The sequence below is a fragment of the Mesoplodon bidens genome (assembly GCF_964165515.1).
Source record: "Mesoplodon bidens genome assembly, contig: HAP1_SCAFFOLD_72, whole genome shotgun sequence".
In the NCBI taxonomy this organism is placed as follows: domain Eukaryota; kingdom Metazoa; phylum Chordata; class Mammalia; order Artiodactyla; family Ziphiidae; genus Mesoplodon; species Mesoplodon bidens.
The window spans coordinates 885174-898419 of NW_027671438.1; the positions used below are offsets into that span (position 1 = coordinate 885174).

The 13246-nt window shown below is 45.4% G+C and overlaps 1 long non-coding RNA gene across 3 annotated transcripts in view; it reads left to right on the top strand.

Moving 5' to 3' along the window:
* Nucleotides 1-497: 497 nt before the first annotated feature.
* LOC308611358 overlaps nt 498-13246 on the top strand; it is a 175160-nt gene continuing 162411 nt past the window's right edge. For 2 of the 3 annotated variants that reach the window (XR_014014851.1, XR_014014852.1), the window contains exon 1: nt 498-843. This is a non-coding gene — a long non-coding RNA (uncharacterized lncRNA). The remainder of the gene's footprint in view (nt 844-13246) is intronic. The other variant, XR_014014853.1, reaches the window with a different exon arrangement.

Sequence of the window (13246 nt, forward strand, 5' to 3'; positions counted from 1 at the left end):
CTGAAAAATACCTTCCTGGCCACATCTGGAATAATGTTTGTGGTTGCCGGGGCCCCACGCAGTGCGCACATGAGATTAACCATCCCCGTGGCGATGATGACACTTTATTTTCTCCCTTGAACATTGTCCCTACTATTCCAATTAAAATGGCAGTGCCATGAGGGCAGGGCATTTCCTTTTTTGCCAGTACTGAGCGTCCGCGGTCTGGTGCCTAGCATAGGCTAAATACACGGCATTTTTGTGAACAGAAGCCGAGATTCCAGCTGTCATATTTAATGAGGAATTATAGTCTTCTTATTGGGGGGGAGGGGGAGCGTGTCACGGTACGTCAAGGGCGGGAGTCGAACCCGCCACCCCAGGCCCCGAGGGGTCTCCTCGGGTCCCCACTTCGGGCAGGTGGGTGTGGCTGGGGGCAGCCGAAGACATGCGTGCGTGCGTGCGTGCGTGCGTGCGTGCGTGAGTGCGTGAGAGCGGGCGTGTCCACAGGGTGGGCCGCGCGCGCCGCGAGCGGTTCGGCCCGGTCCCCGGCTCATTGTGCTCGCCTCACGCAGGCCTGAGTTCGCAGCAGCGCTGGAGGCCCGGGGCCTGTGACCACAAAGAGGGAGCCGGGGGCCGGACGGGAGCGTGGCGGCGGCGGCTGAGGCCCAGGCCAGGCCCCCTCCCCTCACCGCCCGCCTGCCTGTTTGCCCCGCCCCCGCCGGCGGCGCCGCGCCCTTCCCCCAACCGCTAGACTAGCACGGTGCAGGGGCGGCGCGCGAAAACATGGGGGAGAAGCTGGAGCTGAGGCTGGAATCGCTCGTGGGGGCCGAGCCCGCCGTCTGCCCGTGGCCGCTGCCGGTCTACGTAAGTGCCACCCGTCCCCTCCTCCCGGACCCCCGCCTCTCTTCCCCCACGGCGCGCGCTGAACCCACCGAGAAACGGAGCGACTCGAGTCGCCAGACCTCCTTTGGAGCCCCCCTTCCGGCCCCGCCGTGGTTCTCCGCGGCCGTTTCCAGCCCCCGCGCGCAGGGTGGGCAGAGGGGAGCCGGCGCCGGCCGGGGGCGCAGACTTGGCCGCGGGGACCCCGCGCTTCTGAGGGGCGCCCGAGCCGGTCTGCGGTTGGCTCTGCAGGGCTGGGGACCCCGGTCTCCCCGGGCCTGGACTGCCGGCGGGCTTGCCCTTCTGTACTTTAGGATTTGACATGTAGGGTTTCTTTTGCCTGGTAGTTTATTCTTATCGCTGTCAACGTGCTTAGGTTTTTTTTTTTTTTTTTTTTGAGGGCACCCTTTCCTCCCTGTCTCCAGTTTTTTGTGTTTCTGTTTTGTTTTGTTTTAGTTAGGCATTTTGTCCCTCTGATCTTGAGTGGGTGGGCTGGCAGGACACTTGGAGAGGAGGCGTGCTGTCCCCTGATCTTGAGTGGCCTTTGGAAAATGACACGCCAAAGGGAAATTTACACACAAGTCCGGTGATTCCAGAAATGCAGGGTGTCCGGCCAGGTGGGCGTCCGGCCTCTCGTCCCCTGTGGCGGCGTGGTGCGCGTGTACCTTGTCTCAGGGTTTACGCTTGGGCCCCGCAGCCCACCTTCCGGAGGGAAAGCGCAGGGGGCGCCCTTTCGTGCGCTCAGCTTGCGGGGGACCGGCCTCCAGGCGACCCGGCGGGGAAGCCCGCGCGACCCGCGCGTGTGTGTCAGTTTTGTGGAAAGTGTGTCGCGGCCGGGGTCGGGACGCTGGGACCGCCTGGAGCCGATGTTGACTCCGAGCCCAGGTTCTCCGCAGTTATCTGAGGTCCGAGGGTTTCCAGCCCTCCACTGCGCACTGGCGCTTTCTATTTTTGCCCTTCCTGTGCCTGGAGGCGCGGCTGAGCCTGGGCTCTGGCTTTTCCGGTTGGGTAACTCCAGGCGGCCCGGGTGGGCGGCCTGAGCAGCAGTGGGCCGGGCGGGGAGACATGCCAGGGGAGGGAAACTGAAAGTGGGGAGAACCTTCAGAACTCCAGCTGATCCACTTGCCTCGCCTCCCCGCCCCTCTTACTGCATTTGTCATGCAGGGGATGGCTGGCCGGCACATTTTTCAAACTGTAATAATTTGTGTCTCCTTAGTAGCCGTGAAGCATAGTTCACTTGTAGTGCACAGTTGTAGGAGTTTTGATCGCCATCAGGCGGCAGAGCAATCCTGTCATGCCATTTGCTGCCCTTTGGCGCCAGGGTGCCTCTAGCCTCTTGGCCACTAATCTCCTCTCCGTCCCTAAGGTTTTGGCTTTTCCAGAAAGTCAGATAAACGGAACAACAGCATGTAGCTTTTTGATTCTGGCTGCTTTGGCTCAGCAAAAGCTATGCGAGATTCCTCCCGGGTTTGTTTTTTGTTGTTGTTGTTGTTTTAAATATTTATTTAGTTAGTTATTTACTTGGCTGTGCTGGGTCTTAGTTGCGGCACATGGGATCTTCATTGCCGTGTGCAGTATGTTTTAGTTGCGGCGTGGGGGATCTAGTTCCCTGAGCAGGGATGGACCCCGGCCCCCCTGAATTGGGAGTGTGGAGTCTTAGCCACTGGACCACCAGGGAAGTCCGTCATCCCTGTTGTTGCGGGTATGAGAAGCCACTCCTTTTTCTGGCTGTGTTGTATTCCATTTTCCGTTTGTCCATTCGCCTGCGGGTGGCAGGACTTGTGGGATGTTTCCAGTTTTGAGGGGATCAGGAATAAAGCTGCTGTAAACATCCCAGGGCAGGTTTCCATGTGAACTTGGGTTTTTACCTCACTTGAGAAAATACTCAGGAGTGGGACTGGGGTCTGTGCTAAGTGTATGTTTAACAACTCTTTTGCATCTTAGGAATTGGTATTTTTGAATATTGGAAGAGTTTAGAAATCCACTGTGACCCAGCACCCAGGCACTTGAAACGAAGTTGAAAGTTCCGCTGGAGATGGTCACGTTGTCCCCGTCACTGTCTTTTATTCGAGGCAGAGCGAGGCCACAGATGTGTAACCCTTGTAAGGAAGGCCTCGTGTGTCCAGGTCCTGGCAGGACCTGGCTTTCTGGTGGTGGGCGGTTCTGAAGTGGAGAGCGTCTTTCCCTTGCTGGCCAGACCTCGCTTGGCAGGGTGCGGGGTGTGCTGCCTGCCTGGCCGGGCGCTCTTTCTGCCGGTCAGCAGCCGTTCCTGGTGTGTCTGTCCTACTACCAGGCAGGCGGTCAGGGGCCCTAGTGACGTGCTCAGCGAGCCGCAGCCTTCCTAAAGCTTTGCGGGTAATGTCTGCTACCCTCCCATTTCCCTGCTGAGGAATTTTGCTTTCTCAGGGGAAGTGAGGGGCCAGTACTTTATAAGAGTTCCTATTTTGTGATGACTCGATGCTGAATACATTAAGAAAATGGGCTCCTTCCAGAAGCTTAACTTCTCAGAAGGTCAGATTTCGCATGTGACTGCACGTTTGAAACGAGTGAGCTTGTTTGTTCATGGATTCATTCATTCTGTAAGCACCTCCTGGATATGTACAGTGAGTGTTCCAGGGGGCGCGGAGGACAGTAGACAGTATTCTTTTTTTTTCTTGATTTTTGAATTTTATTTTATTTTTTTATACAGCATGTTCTTATTAGTCATCAATTTTATACACATCAGTGTATACACGTCAATCCGAGTCGCCCAGTTCAGCACACCACCATCCCCACCCCCCTGCGGCTTTCCTCCCTTGGTGTCCATACGTTTGTTCTCTACATCTGTGTCTCAGCTTCTGCCCTGCAAACTGGTTCATCTGTTTGAGACAGCTTTGTACTTCCCGCTTCCAGGGGCTCTCGTGTGGGCGCTGCGAAGCGGGGTTTTAGATGGTGCAAGGTGGAGGGTGGGCACTAGAACCGGTGCCCAGTGCCCGGGTGTGCGTGCGCTAGATGGGGCGTGCGGCCTCGGACTCCTGCCGGCTCGGTGACCCCGGCCGAGTGCTCTAAGGCTTCTAGGTCTCAGTGTTCTCATCTGTAGCATGGGCTGAACAGGACTCACTCTCTCTGGAGGTTACAAGGTCTCACTGTGTTAATGCTTGTAGACCCTACAATGTAGGACACTTAGGACAGTTTGGAGCATCGTTAATTGTTCCACAGATATTACCTGGTCTGTTGAACGACTTTGCCTGGTACACGCCAAAGCGATTAGGAAACTGGTATATCCCAGCTTCATTTCCTTTCCATTAAAAGAGGGCTCAGGAAAAAAAATTCTGTTTTTCAGTAGTCGTATCATATAGTGGAAAGGGCAGGGGTGTGAAGACAGCTTAGGATTTGAATTCCAGGGCTTATGCTGTCTGTGGCCTGGGCAGGTTACTTTTGAACTGCAATCCCCACACTTGTAAAATGACATTAAAAACCACTCTTTCTGTGGGTTCTTAGAATTAATTAAGCAGGTTATGTGTGTCAAGTATCCTGGCACTTGAATGAGTTGTCAGAACCAAGGGCTGCTGGAGACGATGCTTCCGCCCTAGGTAATCTCCCCTCCTACTGGGCGGCAGGTAGACACAAGCACAGTAGTCAGTGCTCTGGAAGAAGTAAGTTCTGGTGCTACAGAGCACAGAATCTTTTTTTAAATTTAATTATTATTTTATATTGGAGGTTAGTTGATGTACAATGTTGTGTTAGTTTCAGGTGTACAGCAAAGTGGTTTAGTTATTCATATATCCATTCCTTTTCAGATTCTTATCCCGTACAGTTTGTTCCAGGCTATGGAGTAGACTTCCCTGTGCTATGCGGTAGGTCCTTGTTGATTATCTGTTTTATACAGAGTCGTGTGTCTATGTTAATCCCAAACTCCTAATGTATCCCTCCCCCCCCACCTTTCCCCTTTGCAGAGCACAGAATCTTGGAAGGGAAAGTTCAGGGTAGGCTTCTTGGAGGAGGTGCCATCCTTTCTAAGGATATGTAGAAGCTCCTGGGGTGGCAGGAGGGAGCAGTGTGTGTCAAAGTTTGAGAAATATAAGAAAATATGGCAAAACTAAGGTATAGGACTAGAACTCAGGGTTTGGGAAAGAAATGAGAGTTGATACTGGAAACCTAGTGGGGCCCAACAGAACGGGGCCTTGTTTGTCCTGTCAGAAGTTTAGATGTTTATCCTGAAGGCTGTGGGAAACCCTAAAGAACGGTGAGATGGACTTCTGGTTTAGAGACTCACTTGGACCTCCATGTGCAAGGCACTTGATTGGGTGCAGGGTGAATTGTAATCTAAGGTTTCCACTTAAGTTATAAAAGGTTGGACTGGATTTTGCAGATCTGAGAGAGAATGGGTGGGGCCTGGTGACCAGTTAGAAAAGGGAGGGCAGCAAGCGTGGGTGACAGTTTACAGCTGCATCTTTTTGAGAGATATAGAGCACAGTAGGAAGGTATTGGGGGTTGGGAGAGGATCTTACTTCATCTTCAGTGCTTTAGAGGGGCCTGGTAGACAGGTCTGGGCCCAAGGTTCAGATCTGGGCTTTTGGGGAGGAGAGGTGTTTGAAGGCATGGGAGAGACTTAGGTTACCCACAAGAAGATCCAAAGAATCATAGGTCTGAGGGCTTTTTAAGTGGGTATACTGAGGAAGTTTATAAGCTGAAAGAAAGCAGCCAGCAGAGAAAGGGTGTGAAGATCTAGGAGAGGAAATGATTGTTCATTTGTTTTCAAAAAGCTGAATACTTATCGTGTGCCTGGCCCTTTTCTAGGATCTGGGGTTCTCACCATGTGTTACCTCTTCTGCAAGGACAGTTCAACTCATTCCCTGGTGAAGAGAAGTCAGATTATTCTTTGCATCCCATTCAGGTGTAGGAACTGTTCTGTACCTCTGAAGGGACTTTACTTAACGAGAGTAATAAGTTAGAAATCAAAAGAAATTAGAGCTGGAAGGGACCTTAAAAGCCATTGTACTTAATTTTGCCTAATATTTTACATTGATTGTAAGAAAAATGCAGAGCCCATTCTCTTCAGAATTCCTTCACTGAACTTTCTTTATGACTTTCATCCAGTGGGTCTAGCTTGTAAATTTTGGCCTCCTCCTAAATTTGCTTCTTCATCCACATTACATTTTGCCCCGACTATGGTAGAAACTCCTGGGTGGTTTTGCGGCCCCTGGTCTCAGTTCCTCTAAGTTCATCTGCCTACCCGGGTTGAGTGATCTTCTAACATGACAAGATATGCCTAAAATAATGCTGCTAATGGCTTGCCCACACAGAGTCAGTGCATACTAGCCGCCCAGCGTGTGCTCTGCACAGAGGCCTGTAGTCTGAACTGTGCTTTGCCAAGCCTCCTGGGGCTCTTTGCCCTGAGGAAGGGGAGCTTTTTGTGATCACTCTCTTTATCTAATTGGTTCTTCAGCTGCGGGGCGCCTTTTTCTCATCAGCGGAGGCACCCTTACTCAGCCAGTGGTAGCCCCAGGCCTCATCACTTGTGGGATACAAGCCATGCTCTCTCCCAGGCTTGCTTGGGCCAACATCTCTATTTTTATTTCTGTCTCTTCTCACACTTGGACCGCTGGTCTTTAATCATCCCCACCTGCAGTATTTACAGTGCCCAGCAGGTGTCAGGCTTGAGTGTATTTGCACAGGTGCTCCCTGTGCAGTTAATGCACCTCCTACTCCAACTCTGCATAGCCTCATCTTTCTAGACTGTACTCCAGGGTTATCATGAAGCCGTCACTTAGATATAACTTTTGGCCTCCATAGGCACTTCTGTGCTTTATGTCATGTGATTGAAATTTTGACTTTATAGATCTTCCTCCTTAATGAGGCTTTAAGGACAGGAGTCATTTCTAATCCTTAGCACAGAGCAGATGCTTTTTAAAGATGATAAAATGTATGGTTTAAATGACTCATTTTACAGTACTTTTGCTTTAGCTTCTGTTAGAAATAAAGTTTCCAGATGTTGTGTTCCTGCAATAAGAAATAAAGATGTGACCTTCCAGTTGTGTAAAGCTCATCAATGCTGTGTAAGTGCGTCAGGTGCGCTAAGGAACGTGGAGCCAAGTGGTCTAGTTGTGAGAGAGACTTAACTATGTTAACAAAGGTAAGCCTTCATTGTGTCCTGCCAACATTTGACAGTTGCTTTTGGGCAAACTAAATTTATAAAATTTTAAACTGTTCCTCCCCTTTAAAGGGATTGAATATTTGGCCACTTTGGTGCACCTGTGTCTTGTGAATTGTCCAATTGGAGATGGAGGTTTAGAAAGTGAATTTTAGTCTTGTTTAAGTCTCTTCCCATCAGACTGGTCTCGTGATTTCCTACACACCATGTTACTTCCTGTCTACCTTTCCTTGGTGTTGTTCATGCCTGGATTGTCTCCTGTACCTGCTCAAACCTTGGTCCATTCTCATTTGTACCATGGAAGTTTGTCATGCCGGATACTGTCAGAACTAATTTTACTTAAGTTTGTGTTAAGGTGCAAAGCACACGTTTTGTATATTATCTGTTTTTTGTGTTTGTTTATATTTTTATGGTTTCTCTTCAAGAAATATTATGAGTAGGGAAATAACAAGATGTAAAGAGAAAAAAGTCATCATTCTCTTTTAAGTTGTTAGAACATCTACCTGCAATCATAATGCACCGTGGTATGTGTTAAAATAGGAAATATGTGTCATGTCCCGTAGGAGCAGGAAAGTCAGTGGTGTTAATGGGGGTGTGTCATGGAAGTAATCACAAAGCAGGTGACTGCTGGTTGGGGTCCTGAAACATTAGTGTGTGTTCCCTGTGTCCAGTAGTGGTCTGGAGGGGTCAGGAAGCGTGTCTTTCAATTTGAGGGAACAGAGGGTTTGAGGTCCTCTCTGTTCTATTGCTCTAGTATAGTGTACTGCATAGCAGCTCATAAAATACTGGGTTTATAGTTGATATTTAAATCGCTGATTGATCATCAAGATTGGGATGTATCATTGGAAATGAAAATAGGAAGAGTCTTATGCTTTTTAGGTTTTTCCTTTTTTTCTGATGTCTCAGAAGGCTCTTTGACGGGGGACTTTTTATTCTCCCATACAATTCCATGAATACTTATACCCTGGCACTTATTTTAATGGCATTTTCAATTTATAAATGTCTCTGAAACACATACTGTAAACTATTTGAGGGTAATGACCATGGCCATTGATGGCACATCTTAAATGTGCATCGTGTTAATGTTTGAGTGTCAAGTGGTCTACCATCAGTGCTTCCTTCTTTCACCCAGTTTTCTTCCTCATTTCTTTCTCCAAATTTGTCTCATTTTTCTACTCTCCCTTTTGCTTCTCTATTCTTGCTTTCTCTTTCCCATTGCATGTGTCATTCTTCTTCTTCTTCTTCTCCTCCTTCTGACTTCATTATTACGGCCAACCAAAACCTTTTCTAGGATTGTCTCTATTTTCCTTTCCTCTTCTTTGCCATCCACAAACTCTTACAGAATATTCTTGCTTGACTCCGTTACTTCCTAGCAAACCCATGTACTTCCTGGTCACTTTAGAACATTGAAAAGTGTTGGAATTTTTAAAAATAGGTAATTATAATCAGTCTTCTTTCACCTCTGGCATAAGACTCTTCTTCCTCAATCTGACCATTCTTAAATCTAGAAGTACTCCAGCTCATTGGTCTCCCTTACCCCCATGTTTAGGCCAAAGAACTTGTGAAACCTTAGCCCTGTTTAATACTTGAATTTATCAAAACATAAGAGGGCTAATTCTGCCTAAGGGCACCAAAGAAGAATAAAGACGCCACAAATAAATGTTTAGTCCAGATTTATAGTGGACTCTTAAGTGCCTAGTTGAGTGCTAACCGTTAACTCACTTGAACAACAGGGAGGTCATGACACAAACTAACATGTTAATTGTATAGACACTTCACTTCACCATTCCTCAATGTAGCTGATAAACTGCATCCAGTTAGCTTAAATAACATGAATGATGAATTTCCCTGTGTATATAAATGGGGAGTTTCTAAAGTTTTCGTTTTCCCTTTGTACAGCTACTGACTGCCACCTCGCTTGGTCAGTGCAATAGAAAATGATGACTAAGAAACACATTGTCTCAGTATCAGTGGACATTATGTCCTAGTAGTGTATAAAAATCTCAAAATTCTTAATCTAAAAGGTAGTTCTGCCAATCTTATATCCTTTTCCTTTGTTAATATAAATATCCAATCTATGAAGGTCTCAGTTTCCTTACTTAGAATATGAGGTGGATAGATTTGCTGATATCTAGAGACCTTTCCAATTTTAATATTCCCTAGTTATAAGGGCTGAGCCAAATACAATGGCTCCCTTAATCATTAACCTTGCTCATGATGAAAGTTATCAGCAAGTTCTACTTGTAAGAGATCAAACATTCATATAGATGTATATTGTAGCACATTGACTTTTACAGAACTCAAAGTAACACAACATAGTTACATTCATAGACTTAAGGTCACTGTGGTATACTTGACAATTTTTCTTTTCCCTAGTAAGGAAATGTAGATCCCTAGGAAGGGATTTCTTTCTCTGCCTTTCAGTAATGTAAGCCTTTTATTATCTCTTGGATCCTAAAACTGGGTAGGGTTTTGGCAGATGGAGCTTAGGACAGACATTCCAGGTGACAGGGACAACACGAGAAAGGGCAGAAGGAAGAATGGATTTTCAGAAAGACTTGATATCTTACATGATGAGAGCAGCGTTTCACAATCTCTGTCCTGCAGAACACTGGTTTTAGATGATGTTAATGTAGTTACAAGACAGAAGCATTTGAGAAGAGCTGTACTCTACATCCCGACATGAAATTCAAGTTTCACTTTGTTACATTACATACTCTGAAAAGTTTTGGAGGAAGGAATTGATTTATTTTTGTTTAATTCAGTCTTACTCACAGTTACTTGACAAACCTATATTCAGCTGATGGGACTGTATTTTGTGAAAGGCCAATCGGAGAAATGGTGAGATGGAGCTTAGGATATTTCTCTGTTGGGACAGGCATGTGATTATTTTTCTTATAATTCTTTACTGTTTGTCGTAACAATTGTTACTTTGCAGGAGTCAGGTTTTGTTTTTTTTTACATCTTTATTGGAGTTTAATTGCTTTACAGTGTTGTGTTAGTTTCTGCTGTATAACAAAGTGAATCAGCTATATGCATACATATATCCCCAGGATTCAGTTTTAAGCCCTCTGTTTTTACCTGAGTTATTGGGACTCTTAGAAAGCTCAACAGTCCTGGAGTCTTCATCTCTGATGTAGTTTCCAGAGGCTCCTGGCACTTACCACTATTTTCTCTTGATTCTTTTCCTCCGGCTTCAGACTTCTTACGATTATGAGCTGATGGTTTTCTCAGCCTCTAGTGTCAAAACCAGCTACCTCACTCATCTTCATTGTCTCGGTTACAAGGTGTAATATTTCCCATGTTTATATGTGTCAAAATATACGTCAGGGATTGATACATAGCATATGCATAATAAAAATTGTATTTCTTTTTTTTCTTTGTTCAGATGTATCCAAACACTGGCCAAGTTCTTAAATTGAAAGTAGAGTGATCTAACTTATTCAGCTCATCCAACCATCAATGTTGAATATTTGTCTTTTTTCTTACACATATTTCTTGTATTCCAATTGTGACATTCTAGAGCACAGTGAGTACATTTATAACTTATTACTGCATTACTACCTTGGCTATTCCTTGACCAAAATTTACTTCACACAACTGACAGCCTAATTAACCTACTAGATTTTTTTTTTAATGTACGCATACATTAAAAAAAATCTAGTAGGTTAACTGCATTGCTAATAACTGAATTTTTACATCTCTATGCACCCATGTATGCAACACCAGATCAAGATATTATAAAATATTTCTAACACCCTACACGGTTCTCTGTTACTTCTTTGTGTTCCATACTCTCCCAGGGCAACACCTAAGCTGACCTCTATCACCATATATGACATACATGGAAAGACACAGTGTGTATTCTTTGGTATCTGGCCTCTGGGTACATATCATTCTATCAGTAGTTTATTGTTTTATTGTGTTTTCCTGATTTTTTAAACCTAGACATTCATACAGTGTCAAAGTACCACTGAGTTCTTCATATTATTATGCTGACCTCCATCTTCAGGGGCTTTCCACAGTCTTCCATGTGTCTTTCCACCTCCTTTCTCTTCCGTCTAATTATGTTTCATTTAACCAACCTCAGCCAGCCTTCCCCCATATTCCCCAACACGTAGCACTCCTGTGTTCAGCCAGTTTTGTCCCCTATTCCATAAGCCCTTTGTGCCATTCCTGACACTGTGCCTGTTCCCTGCCCGGAAGGCCTGTTCCCTACCCTCTATATACTTGTTCAAGACTCAGTTTAAATGCTACCTGTTCTGAGAAGTCTTCTCAGAAGAAGCCAGTACTTTTTGGAATCCTTCTTTAATGAAATCCCATAGCAAGTGTCATCTGTCCTCCCTGATCTGGTATTTAATTATCCATTGTTCCTATCATATAGTGTTTGTTTTCCTTGTGTGCTGTTATTATTTATTGAAGCAGATTACAGTGACTTGAACCAGGAACTGGGTCATTTTCCTCTTCATTTTAGCGCAAGTTTCTGTGATATGAAGTTAAACTCTTTTTCCCTCACTTCCCATTCACCCTCAGCAGTTGTTAAACATGAAGTACAAGTGAAACTTATTGGTTAACAGGTTTTTGTGGTCCTTGTTTCTGGTCCCTAGGTCTAAGCTGCACTTCTGTAGTGCTAATTTGACTGATTTCTTATTGTCACATAACTCAGGAATTAACTAAATCATTACAAATTTAGCTCCATATAAGATAGTATAAGAAAAACCCAGTGGATATCAAAAGTTTTGGCCTGGAGGAGAGTGTTGTATGAGTCCTAGTTTGGTGGGACTCACACTTAATGATCGAGCCTTCCAGTATTCCACTGTAAGTAAGAAAGAGGTATGCAAATATATGGTTAATATTTACCAGTGTTGATAGAAAAGAGAAGAGAGAAAGGGACGACAGATACTTTGAGGGCCTTTTGGAATTCATGAACAATTATGATTGGATGGGGAAAAAGAAGAACCGAGGGCTAACCTCCCACAAGTGAGGTCAGGAAAGAGAGAAGGGCTCATCTGGTATGCAGGTAGAGAGGTTTGACCTACAGAATCTTAGAAAACCTCAACAATCTGAGCAGCGTTGGCAAGAGGCAAACTCAAGGGCTCACAAAAGTCTGCAAAAGTCTCACACAAAGAACTCTGGCATGGTGTTCATCATCTAGCTAATCCTAACATGCAGACATTTATGAGAGTAAAGTCAGGTCTTTACCAGAGTGGGTTTCTTATTTGGGCAACTGGGTCAAATGAAGAAAGGCAGGTGTAGGCTGCCAGAGTAATAAATAAGGAGAGGAAAAACAAAAAGAACGAGACGTATCATTCATCAGTGATTTCCCCCCAGTATTCTTAGCCTCCACCTTATCTCCATCTTACTGCTAACACAGGAACTGGACCGAGCAGTGAGGTAAAAGGTCTCTACAGAAACTGAGGTAATATAGAAAATAAAACGTAAAATTGTACATTTTCTTCCTGGGGGTAGTTGAGACGACAGTTCAGTAATCACATAAGGTCAGGCGACGTCTACAGGAATTGTAGCAAAGCTGGACAAAGCAAGGAAACATCTGTTCGCTGGCATCTGAACGTCAGGGAGACACCAAGACGTGTGGGCCAAGTTGTGGAGAGAAGGGAAACACAGACGCAAGCTTGACATTTGGTGCAGCTTTTCTCCTCTGGGCATTTGCTGATTCAGATCTTACAGCCTAGGAACTGAAAAGCCAAGGAGTTCAGAAGACTCTAACCACAGAAGCCAAAGGGCAACAGCTCAAGCTAAAGGCAACAACTAATGGAATGACAAGCTAAGTGTATCTTTAGTCTCACAGGGCTGTGGGAACCATCACATTTAAAGCGTAACAAATACAAGGGTAGTTGGGAATAGGGAGAATCCAAACTTTCACATGGTAATCCCAAAGGGCAACACCCGTAGGGAAGGACAAGACAGAAATAGACCAACCTTCACACAGCCTGAAAAATGGCTTTGAATGAGCTCAAACTGAGAATGGACTAAGGTTTCCAGTCCCTATAGTAACTGTCTGCCATGGGCCAAAGTAAATCTTTTCAAGAGAAAGATAACAACATCCAGAATGTGGAGGTATCTTTATAGTTTCCTAAAATAAGTTAAGCCCAATTTTAGTATAAAAAATAATTGGACATAACCAGGAAAAAGACTAAATGATCAAAAGTTCAAAAAAAAGAAGAAAGAGAGAAAAAAGACAACATAAATAGACACAGGAGGACAAGAGTTAGCAGGCCTTGGTTAAAAAAAAAA